Here is a 19,674-nt window from a genome sequence, read left to right as displayed (position 1 = left end):
ATATAAAAGTTTTAGAGAAGGGCGAATTTCAATTTCACTTTCAAATTTTGAGGTTACAAATATATTTAATTTTTTTTTCAAAAATATCACAATGATATTACTAAACAAGTAAAATACATTAACAAACTTAAATATCTACCTAACAATCGATATGTCACACATTATCAATTTCCTAGACAACCCTTTACAAACAAAAAATCTATCCTTACACTTTTATCAAATTTTGGTGTACTGTATGATCGCTTGGTCAGCTATTGACCGAATGGTCTACGATAGTAGCGTACTAGAGCTCGAATCAGTCAACCGCTCGGTCAGATTCCAGGAATGGTCGAACGGTAATAAACATTTAAACACCTTAAGTGTCACCAATAATCAAGTTTGAAGTCTAAGGTAAGGAGGTAGGTGATTGCATTTATTGCGAATTTTGTTAATTGAAGAGTCATATTGCTGACTTGTAGCATTAAAGTATCTTTGGTAGGTACACCCTCACACGATTTAGAGAAGGAGTGTTAAGAACTTGAAAAAATGACTTTATAACCGAAATGCTAAAATAACGTTAGAAGGTTGAGAGAAAAGTGTGAAAGAGTATTTTGATTGTAATTTCAAACCAACATTTAGTAACTTTTTGTCCTAAACAAAAGATCTCTCCTTACACTTTTTATCTTTGTTTATATAATTTAAAATATAAATAAAACTTAAAATTAGACAATTTTCAAAATTTGTGCGAATTTCTTACTAAATTACCGAAATTGACAAGATTTTACAAAATATCAAATATGAGTAAATCATGCTCTATCAGCATGACCTTGTTGTAAATAAATCGTGATTATAAAATGGTTTCGATGGATTTTAACTAAATCATTATCTCAAACTACAAATTTAGTGTGAGAAAAACACAACTTTGATAAATATAAAGGATATCTTAAACACTTTTCATGTATGGTGTCCTATTGGAAGGTAGGTGAGTCCTTTTTGGTGGTTGTAAGCAGTAACCAAGGTCCAAATTCTTGTGTATTAATATTAATATTTATATTTATATTACTATTTATATTAATAGTACTTAAGTGTGATATTCTCCATGAATGATAAATGTGTCGGAGAAGAATGGCTGACACGACACAGACCCAACCACTGAAAGCACGCCAAGAATATTTCTAACGTTTTTGTTTTTTTCTTCTATTCAAAGAACCAAAACTCAAACTTCCAAAACCTTCATTTCATCCATCACTCTAAACATCATACTCTACAATTATTTTTTATTATAAAAATAATAAGTACTACGGTTGAAGATTTTTCAACGTACATTATAGAAACATTTTTTAATGTGGTTTATGTCATACATAATATGATCACCATTGAAAGTATAGTCGTTTTATACTTATTTTTGTACGTTATATTTGAATTTTTCGAGAGATTCGTCCAAGAGATTCATTAAAAAAGAGAAATAGGTTAATTTTATATAAAGAGATGATATCACTTCTAACATAAAATGTTAAAGTAATAAGTTTGCGAATTGTTTTTATTATATTTTCAACTTTCTTGTTTTTATGAAATCTAAATTTCTTAAAAAAAGAATTCAGAAAAATTATAGTATTAATAAAAAAGATAGTAGTGTACTTAAATATAATCATTTCACGTTTCTTTCTCAATATTGCATGGTGTAGGGCATGCTTTGAACAAATTGGAGATATAAATTGCATATATAGACAATTAAATGAAAATAAATAATAGTACAAATATGCAATTATTTTTTTTATTGAAATGAAACCTTGAAATGTTAGTGATATTGCTAGATTTTCAATATTCAACTTGACAATGATCAGAGAATAACCAACAAAGACAACTTATTGATAATGGAGAGTTTTTAACACATCCATCATAATATTATTAACAAATATATATATATATATATATATATATATATATATATATAAATATATATAAATGCAAGAATTACAAGAGAAATACAATACAATATTTCTAATCTCCTTTACATTTAGAAATGAGTTTTTAGTTCTTCTAATTTGAGGAAACAAAATAATGTTTTTGAGTGAGTATTTCATTCTAAACACATTGATTTATACTTAGACTAGTGAAAATAAATATTTTCAAAGAATGGGAAACATGTTATTGAATATTGCATAGTAAAATGGAAGGAGATTCTCATTATTGGTTTTGTAAGTGAGTATCTTTTGTTATTTAAGCCATTTTGCATTTAAAGAAACTATGTTTGAGTTTGTTTATTTTTATAGGTTTGTGAATTGTAATTGAAAAGCAAAAACAAAGACTACATACAGATGAAAGCAATTGAGTATCTTTTGTTATTATATATAAAGAGAAAAATGAAGGAGTTAGGTGATATATAGCATCACACACAAGTTAAATGATATAATATAAATAAGATTTGTTTGTGTATGATTGATTAGATACGTATTTGGTCTAAAGGGAATTATTGGATTTTGATTCTTTCATATTTCAAGTGTGCAAGCCAAAGGGCAAAAAGAGCATATGCAAATTCATTTTTAATTTGTGTATAATATATTAAGATAAATTAAATTATGTGTAGGATATATTTAAAATAAAAAGTATGATTTATTAATTGTGTGAATCTTAATAATTTTTAATGATAATTATAATATGTTTTCTTTTTCTTAATGCAGTTGCATTGCAATTTCCCTCCTAAGTGGTGGTTTTCTAGAAACATATTGGGGGAATTGGGACATTATCTTAATTCATTTTTTCCTTAATTCATAACATTATCTTAGCATTTCTTTTTAGGAATTGAATTAGTCTTGAACAAAGTCGTCAACATTTTTTTATTTCTCTCTCTCTCTCTCTCTCTCTCTCTCTCTCTCTATATATATATATATATATATATATATATATATATGAATTTTTAAATTTAAATGATACAAATGCATTTTAGTTTGACCTAAAAATTTATATTGCCCATAGGGATGTCAATAAGGGAATATATATACCTACTAACATAGGACTTGTTCATTATGACAATGATTATGAGTCCAGACACAATGTATTTGACACTTGAAATTATCTATATTAGTTTAAACATGTTTATAAATTAACAAACATATGTTTAGATGAAAGTGTAAAAGGAAGAAAATCATGTCAAACTTTTTTAAATGGGAGTACATAATTCTTTTAGAAAAATAAAAGAAATCAAAGTAAACTAATAATGAATAATTTGGGTGATTGAAAATATTAAAAATAGTTTATTTTTGTGTGTTTGGATAAAGTATTAGAAAAACCAAGTTTCTTCACCTAATTTAAAATTAGTTTATAAACAAGAAAAATTATATAAAAGATCTTTTATTGATTAGTTTTTTATGTATAAATTAGTTTTAGTTGAACTCGGTTAGAAGGTAAATTCTTCTGGATATTACTTATAAGAATTATTTTTATTATCTTTTCATTAATGTATTTCTTAGTTTATTTAAATATGCTTTATACGGGTAAAAAAATATGTTTTCCAATGACTTAAACAGATATATGCAGAAATCAACTTAATCAAAATTTATTCATCGTTTTGTTAATAAGTGTCATACTCATATCTCTCTATATATACAATTTTTTTTATCATATCCACGCCATGTTTACTTTCACTTTTTTTTCTTGTTATCCATTTAATTATCAATATTTAATTACGTTCCTAAAATGTTTAGTTGTATGTAATAAAATTCTTATTTGAACTTGATAGATTATTTATTATTACAAGTAACATCACTAATGTCTTTTCAATTTGACAACCCAACGTGAATCATATATGAAACATTTTTTTTCTCACTATTTCGTGTGTCATTTTCTAATATTGATAACTTAGCATAAACTTGTATATGACATTTATTTCTCAATTTTTATCCGCAATTAATTTTTCGATTATTCTTTTGCTAAAATAGTAGCAAAAAATATCTCCTATTTTAAGCTCCTAGTAGAAGTGCTTTGATTCCATTGTTTATCCTTAAACTAAAGTTTAGAGTTGTTTCAGTATGGATGTGGAAACCGAGATACGAACCTAACAAACCTCAGCTGCTCCTTCCTGTGATGCCGCTACTGTGATATCTCCTTTCCTGCGCTATGCTCTCTGATGGGAAAATGGGCTTGGTACCTGCAAAGGCACTCCGACGCTCAAGTCAAAAAGGAAATTACTGAGTCTTTTCAATTCAAGATGGTCAAGAAGAAGAATAATTTCTCTCTCCTAATTTCTCTAAAGGAAAAAACGTACCTTTTTTCTGGTGTGCTCTGTGTATTTAAAACAGTAAAACAAACCGTTTAGCTGAAAGTTTGGGTGGTTACCGAAGTTGACTATCTGAAAGTTATAACCGCTAGATCGTGTTTGATACTGGGTCAGTTATTCCCGTGATTTATGGCATTGACCGATATTCGTAATTGGTAACCTCTAACCGCTACGCCGTTTAAGTTTAAGATATCGCTCATTATACGTCGAGCGTCTTATGTATTGATGTAACTATGCGAACCGTCGTGCGAGCACTTTATCACCACATCACTGTTTAGTTGTCGATCATCAAGTGATCGACATCCAACTCTAAATGATACGAACGTAAGAAAGCCCAGTGAATGGTCGGTTAAGTTATGTGTCGATCGTTTAGTCGACTACATTACTGTCTAAATGTCGATCACCAAGTAGTCGACATCAAAGTGTAAGTCATACAAACATAAGAAGGCCTAGTGGACGGTCGGTTGGGTTATTTGTCGACCGTTTAGTGGACTCAGGTATCCTACGGTACAAGAGTTAATATTTTATGTTAATCATTTTAATCAAAACTCGAGTTGCTTTAGATGATAAAACATTATTTATAATAATTGATATAAAAAATATATTATTTTTCTAACAACATTTTTTAGCAAAATAGTATATATATATATGTGTGCCTTTTTACCTTTTTTTATTGACCTTTTTGCAAGAATCTTTACCCTATAGTGGTGCCACCTTTGTTAGTGACACTTGTTTGCAAACGAATCTCTTTCTATTGGTTACAAAATCCAGTGAAAATCTTCATCACTTTAACATCACACATACCTTTATTCATTTGTCAACGAAAACAGCTCACTAAATTATCATTCATAAAAATTTTATTAGTTGAACTTCGGAAATTACATTTATAATATTATAAATATTATATATATATATATATATTTTAATAAAATATAAATCTTGATTTAAATGTAAAAAATATCTACTGCGTTTTATAACAAAAAATAATCACAAAACCTAATTTACAGTTTTTATGTTCTCAACCACCTTTTGTACACTTTGGTAAGAGTAATTAAGTATGATTTTTTCAATGTTTAAGTGATGTTTAGGTGTCTCTTTTTTATTTCTATATTTTTGAGAATGTATAATTTTGGTTCTTATTAAATTTTAAGTAGGTTTGATTTTTTAATTTTTTTAAAATAAAACAATTGTCGTTCAATGTTCATACATCATATAATTATTATAAGAAAATATTAACATATAAATTTATCTTACCTATTGAATAGTTGATATTATTGTCGGCATTATTTTTTTAAAATGTAATTAGATTAAAATTGTTTAAAAATATTGAAAAATTGGAAAACTAAGTTTACAATCAATGTTTTATAAGCATAAAAATTGAACATTTCTAAGCTTTATTTTATTATCTAGACTTGGCTTCTTATAAAATTGTTTTGATCATTTTGTTGTTCGAACATATGCCTATGTACAATGTAATGAAGTGACACTATTTGTGACCCCAATTTTCAAGGAAACTTCATTAACAATGGAAACTAAAAATGAATAAATAGTGAAATATTGAGTGCTCATTGCAATCATAAAAGAAAATAATGTCAAAAGTGACATTTAACGATGAATTGTGTTCCCAACACCTTTTTGCATCCTTTTGATTTTGTTGCAAGATGCTTTCTTCATGTGTTATTTGGTGACAAGTGAATTGATCATAGAAGTAACAAAAAGAAAGAATATAATTTTTCATGGGGCTTGTGGCTTTATTAGTCAATAATTTTGGTTGTTGATTTTTTTTTTTTGTTTGATCAAATTAAAGGATTAAAGAAAACAATTAAATCATTTAAAAGTTTACTAAGTTAAAAGTTGTGGGTATTATAATCCTTTCAATTACCCTCTAAGATAAGCTCAATTTCTTATGAATCCAACATAGCCTTTTGTATGGAAAATGTGGATCTATGTTGAAGGTTCTACATAAATAATAAACTTAATCACATTTTCATAATTTTAGTTACGAAGAAAACAAGGAAGAAGGGTTAAAATTTGAGTCTAAATTTTGAATTCTCACATTCCTAATTTGTCCTAAATAAAAATAAACCCCATAGATGCATCAACCTTTTCCATTTAAAATATAAATTATATTAGTTGTAGTTATTTCTCATATTTTTTTGTTAAATTAATGCATTAAATTATATCTAAATAACTTTATATTTCTACTTAAATTAGAACTTTAACTTGAAAATTTTGTTTGTCATGAAAAAATAAATAATCAAACATTTAGGATTTGAACATATTTTCATATATCAATCTAATAAGACATTCATAATTTTACAAATTTGTAAAGGAGATATATTTTTACATTAAAACAAGTGTAGTACAAATTAAGAGAAAGTATTTACCGAAGATTAAGTATCATATAGAGTAAAATGAAAAAATGAACAATATACTAAAGCTGTATATCCACAAAGATGTTAAAATTGTTAAGAAACGATGTTTAAACCTAATTTAATCATACAAAATTAACTTATAAAATAAAATTTACATTTACCTTTATATATATATATATATATATATATATATATATATATATATATATATATATATATATATATATATATGACTCTATGGAAATTTCGACACAATTTTCATTTGACAGTTGAAGAAGTTTGAAAACATATTATCCGTAACAGTAGAATATGTTATTTTAATAATTTGTGAGCATATATATATATATATATATATATATATACCAAATAATAAATAATAATTTAACATTTACTTCATAATTCTATTTTTTGTTTTGTTTTGCAAAACTAATAACAAATAAATCTATTAATTATTAAGGAGTCTTACCTTATACAAACTTGCATTTATAGATTTAGAAAATAAAAAAAATAGTGATATAAAGAATTAAACATGTGGGTTAGGAAAGAAAGAATGAAGAATGTTGTCCTTTAGTTGAGACAGATTTTGGTTTGTAGTAAGAAGGAACATAAGAAGGGGACCAAGGGCAGTGGATACCTCGTTAACAGGATAGAAACAAACAGAACAGAACGTCGTATTTACTAGAATGATGAGAAAAAAGTTACCTTTTTATGATATAATTGGTGTGAGTAATTGTTGAACCTAACCCATTAACTTTCGATTGTAAAAGCCGTTTCCTTGTTAATTGACTTCCGCGGCTTAGTTAAAATTCCGCTATCCATTTTTGCTTTATACGCACTCTGCCGCATTTTTTTCCCTTCCACCTAACTCTTCCTTTTTGGTAAACACTTTACCTAATATACTCATATTACTACTAACTTCTACACTGTTCAATAATTACAGCGGCTAAGATTTTCAAATCTTTAATTGTGTTATAATGAGTTTATCTTTTTTTTTTTTAGATTTTAGTTCAATTTATTTAATTTAAATTTTGATTGTATATACTGATACTCTTTTAGTTTTGAAAATCTAAATTCAAGATAAGTTTGAATTTATTTAAACTATAAAGGTTTGATTGTCCTAACTCATAAAAGATCGAGTCAACTTTAAGTACAATGAATGCTTCGTCATCCATCATCTGTTGGTGATCCTCGTAATGTTCAATTTGATCTATGTTCGAATGAATTTAATTTGTATGTTGACCTATGATTAATCTTCCATTTGAGATGTCTATGACATAATCTTATATTGTCTAATACTAGGTTCATTTAATTCCAATGCATTCATTATGTTTATTTGAAGCTTTTGATTAATGATTTGAATAAGTTGTAGAGTGATATTTAGACATAATAAGCAAAATTTCCTTATGATGACAACTTTGTTGTAAATTATTAATGTTTTTCCAGCATATGAGATGTTATCTGGTTGGAGCAAACATGGTAGATTAGTTTGTCCACATTACATGGGACACACTAAGACATTCACATTAAATTGTGATCGGAAAAGTTGTTGGTTTACCTATCATCGTAGGTTCTTTCCACTGATCACCCATTTAAGATAAACAAAGACATTTCACAAAAAGGCATCTTCTTCCACTAGTGCTAAGAAGGTCATTATCCACCTCACATATTGACTAGAAGCACGTGATCATGCTTATGGTGATTTAAGTTGCATGTTTGATTCATTGCAAAATCAGGTCATGAGATTCTTACCTTAAACTACACAATGTTGTCTTTAACTACCTTCAATCCACCTAGCAATAATCCACTCCAACCTAGGTCACCTTAGTCCAGTCACAATCCCAACAAAAATAACAAAACCCTGAAGAAAGAAGAAAATAATTCTAATGGATATGATATTATTATGACTTTTTTTCACCTTACTTTCTTTTATTATGTGTGGATACATTACTTACAAACATATTTTAAAACTCTATTTTTGTTTGCATTGTCTTATAAACATGTTTGTGATGTTTGTCTAGTATTGTTTATTGTTTGTTTCGAATTTTACTATCTTGAAGTGTCATTATGTTTGTTTGGTAGGTAAAAAATATGGTTTACTGCATTAAAAACTGACATGCCATTTATTGACAAATTTTACCGAAATATATATTCATCGATAATGTCCTGTACTTAAATTATATCATTACCGATAATACTTTTATTAACGAATTTTTTATCAATTAGTTGAAAAACAAAAATTTCTGATAAATTTTTATACGATAAATTCATTTTTGTTTTTTTTATAATGGACGAAATTAAAGTGATAAGCGTGATGACTAATGATCTTAGGCTACATTTTCTCATAAGAAATGATATCATAACCTCGTAATAACACTATAGTAATTAGTGATAAAAACAAATATATAAAATTTGTAAGATACCATGTGCATAATATACTAAAATTAAATTTTATATATATATATATATATATATATATATATATATATATATATAAAAAGTTGGGAGTTGAAAGGCCTCTCAAATGAGAATAAAAGTAACTAGTAGTAGTAGTAATTTCTTCGTGATTTTGTTGTAGTAACAAAATAAGTAAAAAAAAGTTAAATTATTTGAACATAAAAGAAATAAATGTAAAAGAAAAACACAAAAAGAAGGAGATAAATAAAGTAGATGATAATGGAATATAAAATAAAATATTCTATTTTATGTGAATTAAATACAATCAACCTAAAAAATAGTTTTATGTCAATTAAAATTAAAATTAATATAGAAAATATTTCAACATTTATGATCTAATATACTATACTGCAGATTAGACCCATTATAAATAGTCATTAATTTTTTTATTAGTAGTTTACACTAAATACCTAGAAGAAATTATTGTTCATAATTATGACATCTATCTTATTCTAGAATATATCAAACGAAAGATCTAAGATACACGATCTGTAGAAGAAATTTGGCATTGCTTTAGACAATTAAACTTGATAGTCTTGCAATTCTTTGACGCACACGACTCAAATGCTCAGAATGGGTTGGCAAAGATTTAGAATTTCTACACAAAAATGGAACCATAGAAGAAATATCAAGATTGAACACACCTGCTTGCGTACATAGTTGACCATTGGACCAGAATTAAAAAGGGAATTCGAGCCAACAATGGCCCACAGGCATGTGCACCATGTGTACGTGAGCCATGTTTTTGTGCTTAAAACCCTTCTTATGTCAATCTAAACCTTAATCAATAGTTAAACAAAGACACAACAATTGACAGTTAGCAATATAAACATAATACATGTCACTGTTTCGTTCTCTCAATACTACAATTCAACTCAATTAATATGATGTTTTTATAGGGAAAATAAACTTACAACAGTTTTGTTCATGTGTGTTGCGTCACTTGTCTTCTTCCTACATTACCAAAACCCACGTGGGCCTTCTCAAGTGGTGAATTGCAGAAGAAATTATTATTGGAATATTGATATTTAATTGAGTTCATTTTCCACCAGCTATATTGACAACAGTCCTGATTCGATTGGTTGTGCCAAGTGATCACAACTGGAGAAAAAAAATTTATGCATAATTAATCAAACATTGAAAATGGTACACCAATCTCAAGCAGAAGGCCAGATCAGGCTAACACATAATTGGGTCAAGTTGAACAAGACACATTAACAAGCTGATCATATAAAAAAATTCATTTCATTGGGGGCATTGATACTGTCTCCTGAGTTAAATAATTGTATAAAACCATACCACAAACGAAAACGATGAAATCAGACAAAGTATTAAAAATTAGGTGATGTATTTATTGTAATTTAAGATTTTACTATAATTTGATTAGATTAACAATTAACTTAACGTTGAAGTACTTTACCTGTATAACATGAAACGTTTAAAACTTAAATAAGAAAGGAATTTGACCAAGAATGTTCAAAATATTCTAGAAAAATGTTTTGTAAAAATCATCTACCCAACTAGAAACAATTATGATAGATGAATTTAGTTATATAAAATTTATACAAATTTGTAGTTATATACATCACAATAAAGAGAAAGACCTTATAAAAGGTTGAGATGAAAGTATTAAAGAATTTATGGGGTTTGGTGTGCTCTATTTTTGAGGACCTAGCTGGCCACCCCACAAATCAATAATGAGAGTTTTAGATAAACTAGAATGAAGGGTGATTATGAAAAAATCATGGTAGTGAAATTAAGGTCCTACCACTTAGGGAAGGACCCCAAAGAGGGGTTTCTCTTAAAAGGAAAACAACTGTGGAAACACATGAGAGTATAAAAAGAAAGGAAAGCTATGGCCACCATAGAATGAAGACACTAGAAAAAACCAGAAGTAAGTCACAAACAACACCAACAACAACATTGGACTATAGAGTTAAGCTTAATCACATTATTCAATTCCCACATGGAAAAACAAATTAGCTGAATGTAGCACAACTGTGCCTAATGGAACCCATGTTTCTTTTTTATATTCCTTTTTTTAAATGATTTTTTTTTTCTATTTCTTTTTTAAGAGAATCATGATTCCAAGGCTTCCTTAGCAGGGTCTATTTATTTTTGTGCACCCTCCACTCATTCTTTCTGTACCACACCAATCAAGGTCCCAACCATGAGAAAACGTAGCAATATGGAAAACGGTGCTGACTTCTTCAATTCCTTTGCCTCAACTTCCACTTCTACCACTTCTACCACCACCACCACCGCCACCACAACCCCTTCAATCTTCATTGACACAACAAACACTTCTATATCTAGCACATCATCGTCATCATCGTCATCGTCATCTTCAACCTCAAACTCCTCAAACTCAGATTCATGCACCAAACAACACTCCAAAACCCCTACCACTTCTCAAACCTTGTTGGAAAATGAAAAGGAATCAAAAGGGTGCTGCAAGAAGAGGAAGTTGGAGAATCCTTCCTATAGGGGTGTGAGGATGAGGAACTGGGGCAAATGGGTGTCTGAAATCCGTGAGCCAAGGAAAAAATCAAGAATTTGGCTCGGAACATACCCTACTGCAGAAATGGCTGCTAGAGCACATGATGTAGCTGCTTTAGCCATCAAGGGTCATTCTGCATACCTCAATTTCCCCGAATTGGCTCAAGAACTTCCGACACCAGCTTCTACTTCACCTAAGGACATTCAAGCTGCAGCTGCAAAAGCAGCAAACACACCCTTTGATGTTAATCATTGCCAAAGTACTATTGAAGATGAAGAAGGACAAGAAGAAGAGCCACGCCAAGCACAAAATGTCTCATCTTCAAGCTCAAACTCAAACTCCACCAATGATGATGACACTTTGTTTGATCTACCAGATCTTTTCCCTGATGAACTTTGCTCTTCTTCTTGGCATTTGTGTGCAGTTGGTAGTGGATTTAGGCTTGAAGAGTCACTTTTTTGGGAGAATTATTAGTCAGAGATTTTTTCTTTTTTTTTTTCTGCACAAAGTTAAATAAAAAAACAAAGAGGAAAGAAAAAGAGAGTAATTACTCTCATTTTCTCTTGAGTTTTTTTCTTCTTGTTTAGTCTCTGCAACTGCATTCTGCACAGATAATAATCAGTTGAAGAAAAGTTTAAATCTTTCTTTTCATCTGTATATGGGTGTTGTCTTTTGCTATTACTTCGTCCAACACAGTTTACTATTGTTTTCGTGTTTTGGGTTGAATTATGTAAATTACGTATGAATTAGGAATACATATACCATAATATCAGACAAAGTCTCTTTTCAACTGTATATGAAAGGTCTTTAAAATCATTTCCTTTAATTTCGCCTCAAAAACTTCATAATATTAGGCAAATCATTTCTAGTTTATAATTTTCTTTGACTAAACTTCAACGGTTTACTAAATTAGAGTATTTAATCATCATTTTAACACAAGAAAAGTCTAACTTGACATATAGATTTAAACTTAAATATTAAATACACAACAAGTCTTTTTATCGAGACTTAATTAAGTTTTAAGTAAAATTAATTATCTTTAATTCAGTTTTTATTAAAAAAAAATTCATCTTTTGATATTTAATTTTTTTTAATTAAATCCTTCTTGTTTAATTTTCTTTTATAAATGGAATGACAAGACTATTTTTTTATCCTGTCATTTTTCTTTTATTTTCACGTATTAAAATGTATGAAATTTTGTGATTAGTAAAATAATATTATAATTAATTTAAAATAACAAGTAATTTTTACTGTTTTTTAACATTTGAAAATAAAAGTCATGTGATCGAAGACAATAATTTAATAAAAGAATATAAAAATTAAAAAAAAACAAAGAATTAAAACTTAATTAAGTTTATATATAGGATTATTAAATGAATGTTTTAATTTGGTACAGAGTGTTTAACATTATATCTTATATATCTTTTTTTTTTTCAACATATACCACAACAAAACAAAATCTTTCTGTTGATGTTGTACTATTTATTTTAGTTATTACATTATTCATTTTTTTTAGTTAAATATTTATTTTTAAAAATATAAACTTGAATCTATACTCACCTCTCTCTCTCTTTATATATATATATATATATATATATATATATAATCTATGATTGAGTGAATTGGAACAAAATATATTGAAAATATCTTCATAAGTTGGGCAGATTTTGTTAAACGACCATCTTCACTTTTGATTCTGTCTGACATTGTGTCAATAAGTTGACTTTGGTACCTCCATTTCAGCATGAATTAAAGTGAATCATTATCTGTATTTCACATGTAATATTAAAAACTATACCAACAAGGGATTGAAGAGATTTACTTGAAAATATTAAATCAATTATACAATTAATTATGTATAATTGCACTCACTTAAAAGAATAAATATTACATGTTTTTTTTGTTTATAATTATAATTTTTATAATAAAAATTATCATTTTCTTAATCAGGAAAACCACGAGGTAATGTTTTCAAGTTCAAACATGTAGTGAATCTAATATTAAAAATGTATTGTGTAAGTGGTTAATACAGATAGAAAATATTTTTCCAATATAGAGTCTTGTGTCTATCCATTAGCTAACACCTTGTTCTTAATATATATATATATATATAATATATATATATATATTCAATTTGTTTTTCCGGTGCTAGTTATGTAAAAGGAATAAGAAAAATCAAAATAACCAAGTTACAAAAGTTTAATGAGATTAGTTGAGTTTAGCATTTTTCACAAGCTTATTATTTTAGTAGTATGTGAGTTTATGATTAATTCAACTTCATTATGAAGTTTATAAACATTAAGTATAAATAAAGGCATAATTAAGAACTAAAGAGTAAGCGACATGAAAATTGTTTTAAGTGGACATTCGACCTTACACCTAAAATATTTTGGCGTCCACCATGGGATTGAGCGAGAACTTTTGAACCCTGCATGGTAACCACAAGAAACATGGTAAGAAACTTAAAACCAGAGGAAAGTGTTAACGACCAAATGGACCAGATGAAAATGATGAGAAGAATGCAAAGGCAAATGAATGAGATGTAGAGGAAGCATAAGGAAGACATAAAAGCATTGAGGGTCAAGAATAAGATCATTCGACAAGAGAAAGGTGGTAAAGGTTTTTTTCCATCCACCCCAACTCTTCAAGGACCAGTTAAGCAACCTAGAGATGAGCCAAAATAAACTATCCAAGAGAGTAGTTTCAACATGAGCAAACACCACCATCACTTCATACCAACTGTTAACATAACCGGTCTATTGTCATGGAGACACCTTTTTCCCAATAAGTGGAGGATGTTAGTGTTTGATAAGCATGACAAATATATAGATCCAAATGAGCATATTCTAATCTTTATGAACTAAATGGCGTTGTACACTACAAGTGACGCCATAAGGTGTTATGTTTTCTCTACTTCTTTGAAAGGGGAAGCCTTGGCTTGGTTTTCTATGTTGTTGACAAACTCCATAGATTGTTTTGCGACCATCTGAGAAAAATTCAGAGTTCAAATCAAGTCGACCACATCACTTGGCATTGATGGCTCTGGTCGATGTTAGGTAGGAGAAGGAGAAGTCCTTGCAGACCTTCATGGAGAGATCTGGAAAGGTGTCCCTACAAATTCTAAACCTTAGCCCAAAGGTGGTCATGCACCATTTGATCATGGCGTTATGATTGAGACCGTTTGCTAATAGTTTATGTGTGAAGCATGTTGAGAGCATGAACAAGTTAAGGTAGAGAGCAGTGCGGTACATGCAGATGGAAGATATGAGGGACTTCCGCAAGTAAATACGTGTGAAATCGTCAAAGGACATAAGAAGGGGCAGACAAGAAGTCGTCTAAGGGTAAAGGAAAACTGAAGGGTCCTTGCTTCAAAAATTACACCCTGCTGAGTGTGCCTCAAGCCAAAATCCTAGAAGAGGAACTCAATGTCGACTTTTTTCCCGCTCCAAGGAAGAAGCCAACCACAACCAATACTGACGGGGACAAGCATTGCCTCTATCACAAAAACCTTGGCCATACTACTGAATATTGTTCAACCTTGGGAGATAAAATCGAAGAGCTCATCAGAGTAGGCAACTTGATGTAATTCGTGAAGAAGGACTGCTCGAACAGAAGTCCACCTCATCAGTGGAACCAGATGTGTAGTCCTAGAAGAAATAACCCTAGAACCAAGTATAGGAGGGAGTCATCCAGGAACATAAGTCGAAGCAAGAGCAAAAGCAGAGACCGCTCACTTAAGGTCCACATAAACACCATCTCGGGTGGATTTACAGGAGGTGGTTCATCTCATTCAACGCAAAAGAGGCATGTATGCGCTCTTAAGACGATAGACTTGGTGGAAAGAAAAGTCTAAAGCATGCCCTCGATCACGTTTACAAACAATGAATTCCAAGCTCTAAACCCATATTAAGACTATCTCATGGTCATTTTAATTGAGTTTTCCAAATACGGAGTCAACAAGGTGTTGGTCGACCAAGGTAGCCCTGTCAACAAACTTTACTAGAAGACCTTACAGTGGATATCTCTGGATATTTTATTATTCCCTACAACAAGCACATTGTTGGTTTCTTTGGAGAACAGGTTGATAATAAAACAAATTTAAAAAAATAAAAATAAAAAATAAAAGTAGTTTTAGAAAAAAAATACGAATTGACATGTGACACATCTTTAACGGTGTTAGTGCATTATTAATGAAAAAGATCTAATTGTATTATTTTTTTAAAATAAAAACTAAATTGAGACGAATAAAAATAAGAGACTTATTTGATATTTAAAAAAAATAAAAATGAAAGAAATTATTTAACCTAATTATAACAAATCTTTATTAGATTACCTAAATTTTTTGGTTTAAAAATTCTTAAAAAAAAATTCTAAAAATACTAAACACAAACACAATTATTTTCATTTATTTTATAGTCAAATCTGCCCAATTTTTTTTAGTGTTAGGTAATAGCTATTAGATGCCGTTCCACAAAATATTGAATAAAGAGCACAAAAATGAATTTTCTTAATTATTTTTCTCTTTTTTAAATAATGATTCATTTACAGGCCCAGCTCTTTATACACCCTGTTAATTTTTTTTCCATTTATATGAAAAAGAAAATACACATTTTCTTTTTAAAATAGCAAACTAGCTGCTATATTTCCCCCTAAAACCTATAATTATGAGAGCATATATTGCGTAAGCATGACTCAAACAAAAATGTTTAGTCTCTTAATAGACTTGAAAAATAATAATTTAACATTCGATTATGTGATGGTTAATTACTTTTTTGGGAAAGAGATGTGATGGTTATAATTGTGTACATAAAGAATACTGTTACTCTTTGAGAAAAATTGAAGTGGTCAACATCAAAGTTAACACATCTTTTTATATGTTACCAACTTTATCACTTAAAAAATTACCCCATCATTTTTTATTATTATAAATTAGAAAGATATGGCAATATAAATAATTGTTATTTCTAATAAATATATATATATATATATATATATATATATATTATTTAAAATAATATTATTTTAAAAATAAAAATAAATCATTTTTTTCTAAATTTAAATTTATTAAAGGATAAGGTAATTAAAAATCACATAAAAGATAAAACTAAAAATAAAAATTTGTAAAAAATAATATTTTAAATATAAATTATTATTTAATAATTTATTAAATAACTAATAAATTAGAAAATATAAAACGATAAAATTAAAAATAGTATAAAACATAATATTTTAAATATAAATTATTTTTTAATATTTTATTAAATAACTAATTAATTAAAAATTATAAAAGGATAAAATTAAGTATAAAAATATTTTTATTTTTAGAACAAATTAATTTATAAATAAAATAAAAACAATAACTCAGCTTCTATGAACATGTAATAGTATAAAAAAATGTATATATATATATATATATATATATATATATATATATATATATATATATATATATATATATATATATATAAAGAAAATTAATAATACCAAACAACTTAAAAAATCAACTTTTTGAACAATTTAAACAAAAATATACATATATAATAAAGTAAAATTCTTGATATACTATAATAGATATGATTTATATTTTTCATAATTTTAAACTCTTCTTATTTAACATGTGATTAATGTCAGACCTACTACTACAAAATTATCAAATTTTAGTATATGATTAATCAAATAAGTTTTTAAAATGTCTAAACCATCACTCAATAATTAAATAAAATTAAAAATTAATTTATAAAATAATTTTTCTTTCTTAATTTATTATATTCTTTTATAAAATCGTGATAATGTTACACAATATTTAAGTAATAAACATCTTAATCCTAACATCTTATTTAATAGTATAAAACTATTAAATCAACATTGTACATGTGATAATCAATAAACATGTACTAAGAATAAAAAATTATATATACACAGTAACATAAGTTAAAATTTTTTAAAAAAAATTATAGATAACAGAATTAATCTGTTGTTGCATCTCTTTTACTCTGCACCAGATTAATTGGAACAACTTTATCGATTAATATCATTAAGGTGATTATTGCAAAGATGAATGACAAACAAACAACCAAACAAAAAAGAAAAAGTAAACTAATTTACCAAAAAAAAAAAACAATCATACTACATTTGTAGAGAAATAAATCATATAAACATTCATATCAACAAATCTTAAGACATGTTATCATTCATGTCAAACTTAACCATCTGAATACATATATTGATATCAAACTTTAACGAGTTATGCACTTGTGGTGACATTTACTGCTCTACAAAATCATTACTAATGGATTTTATCTTACCACAGAAGGATACTCCTATCACCACATACTCCTCTCACCACATGTAATATCACATTTTAACAATTGTAAAATATTAATATTAAAGTGGATTAATAATAACTATTTTTTTTAAAGTTAAATTGAGAATTCATTGTAATAGCTTAAAAACTTTACCTTATTTAAGAGTTTAGAGACCATTTATGATTTTTTTTTCCTTTTTATTAATTTATCAAAACAACTTTTCATTACATAATTATTAAATACTAAAACAAAAATATTAATATCAGAAATACAATAAATATGTATTTGATTTTGTTTGATCTAATAATAAAATGTGAATTTATGATTCACATTAAAATCAAAACTATTTTAAATAATTTTTACTTTTAAAAATTCAATAAACATAGATTAACATACTATGAATGTCAAACCAAACAAACAAACAAACAAAAAATCTAATACTGTCTAAACATAGTAAAGTTTAGAACGCCAAACTGATTAAGAGTCTAATAGTGTCTAAATACAGTAAAAGTTTTAAATAGTGTTAACTATTATGAGCCAAGTTTTTCAAAAACGTGTCAAATAATCTAGATTCTCAAGATATGTAATAGATGTATTTGATGTCTTCTTTCCACAACTTTTCTTGTATTTGGTTGAAAGAAATTAACAAATTAAATGTATGATTAAGAAATTAACAAATTAAATGTATGATTAGAAATCCAAGTATAAGTTTAAATAAAAATGATAATATATAAACAAAAAATCCATAAATTTATAGTTTTAAAGTTTTTGACTAAAAGTAAGTATCAATTCTTTATATAAGTTTAAGTTTGTGTCTATTATATAAAACTCTTTGAAAAAGACCCATTAGTAATCATGCATTTACTAATTAACTTATTAATTAAACATGATTATTTGTAATATAAATTAGTCCCCAGAAGGAACAAGATCGAATAATTTTTGGTTCTAAGTGTCACTTTTTGCATCATGATTTATCATAAGAAAAGTCATGTTATTCTCACTATGTATATACACCCAAAGAAGGAGACAACATCATCTAAACAAAGAAAAGAAAAAGAATATACACGAAGATAGTGTAATTTAAGAGATCAAAAGTCTATTGTTTCCTATTATAATTATTCAAAACCACTAAGAAGAAAGTGCTAAATGACCTCACCATGAGAAAAGAGTGATAGAAAAGTAAGTAATAAAATAAATTGAAAAAAGTGTATAGAGAAAAGGAAGAACACCTCATTACTTTCTGTACTATTTTTCACTTTCAAACTATATAATATAAATTAATGTAATATAAATAATTGAACAAGACATGTTTTACTATTGCCCAATTATATATTTTGAATTTTATACATGTCACAATTCAAAGTACAATTATTATAGTTTCCACCTTTGTTTCACCACATAAATTCTTTATATATATATATATATATATATATATATATATATATATATATATATATATATATATACACAAAAAAAATTATGCTAATTAACCTGACCCACAATTAATATAATTGTTCAGAAAGCAAGATCAGATTCATTAGTTTAATCTTGAAATTGATGAACTCAATAGTTTGTTGGAACCACAAAATATATTAGAATTGAAGTGGTTTTATAAACTAGCAAATCAGTTAAAAAAATTGAAAAAATCAATTCATAAAAAAAATTAAAAGTTTTGTTGATATAATTTATTTTCTTCTATATTTTAGATTTAAACTTGTTGCCATTCTTAAAAAGAATAATTAAAACTTAAAAGTTGAAGTGTTATTATGTATCTGATTTAAATTC

General features: G+C 27.3%; 1 pseudogene; it reads left to right on the top strand.

The window, feature by feature from the left end:
- The first annotated feature begins 10,971 nt into the window (after window positions 1-10,971).
- Window positions 10,972-12,241, top strand: LOC148195541 (ethylene-responsive transcription factor ERF034 pseudogene; annotated as a pseudogene).
- Window positions 12,242-19,674: the final 7,433 nt, after the last annotated feature.

The sequence above is a fragment of the Vigna umbellata genome, chromosome 7 (genome assembly GCF_029865625.1).
Source record: "Vigna umbellata cultivar VRB3 chromosome 7, Vumbellata_1.0, whole genome shotgun sequence".
Classification (NCBI taxonomy): domain Eukaryota; kingdom Viridiplantae; phylum Streptophyta; class Magnoliopsida; order Fabales; family Fabaceae; genus Vigna; species Vigna umbellata.
Note: the sequence above shows the minus strand (reverse complement) of the source record. Positions and strands in the feature narration are given on the sequence as shown.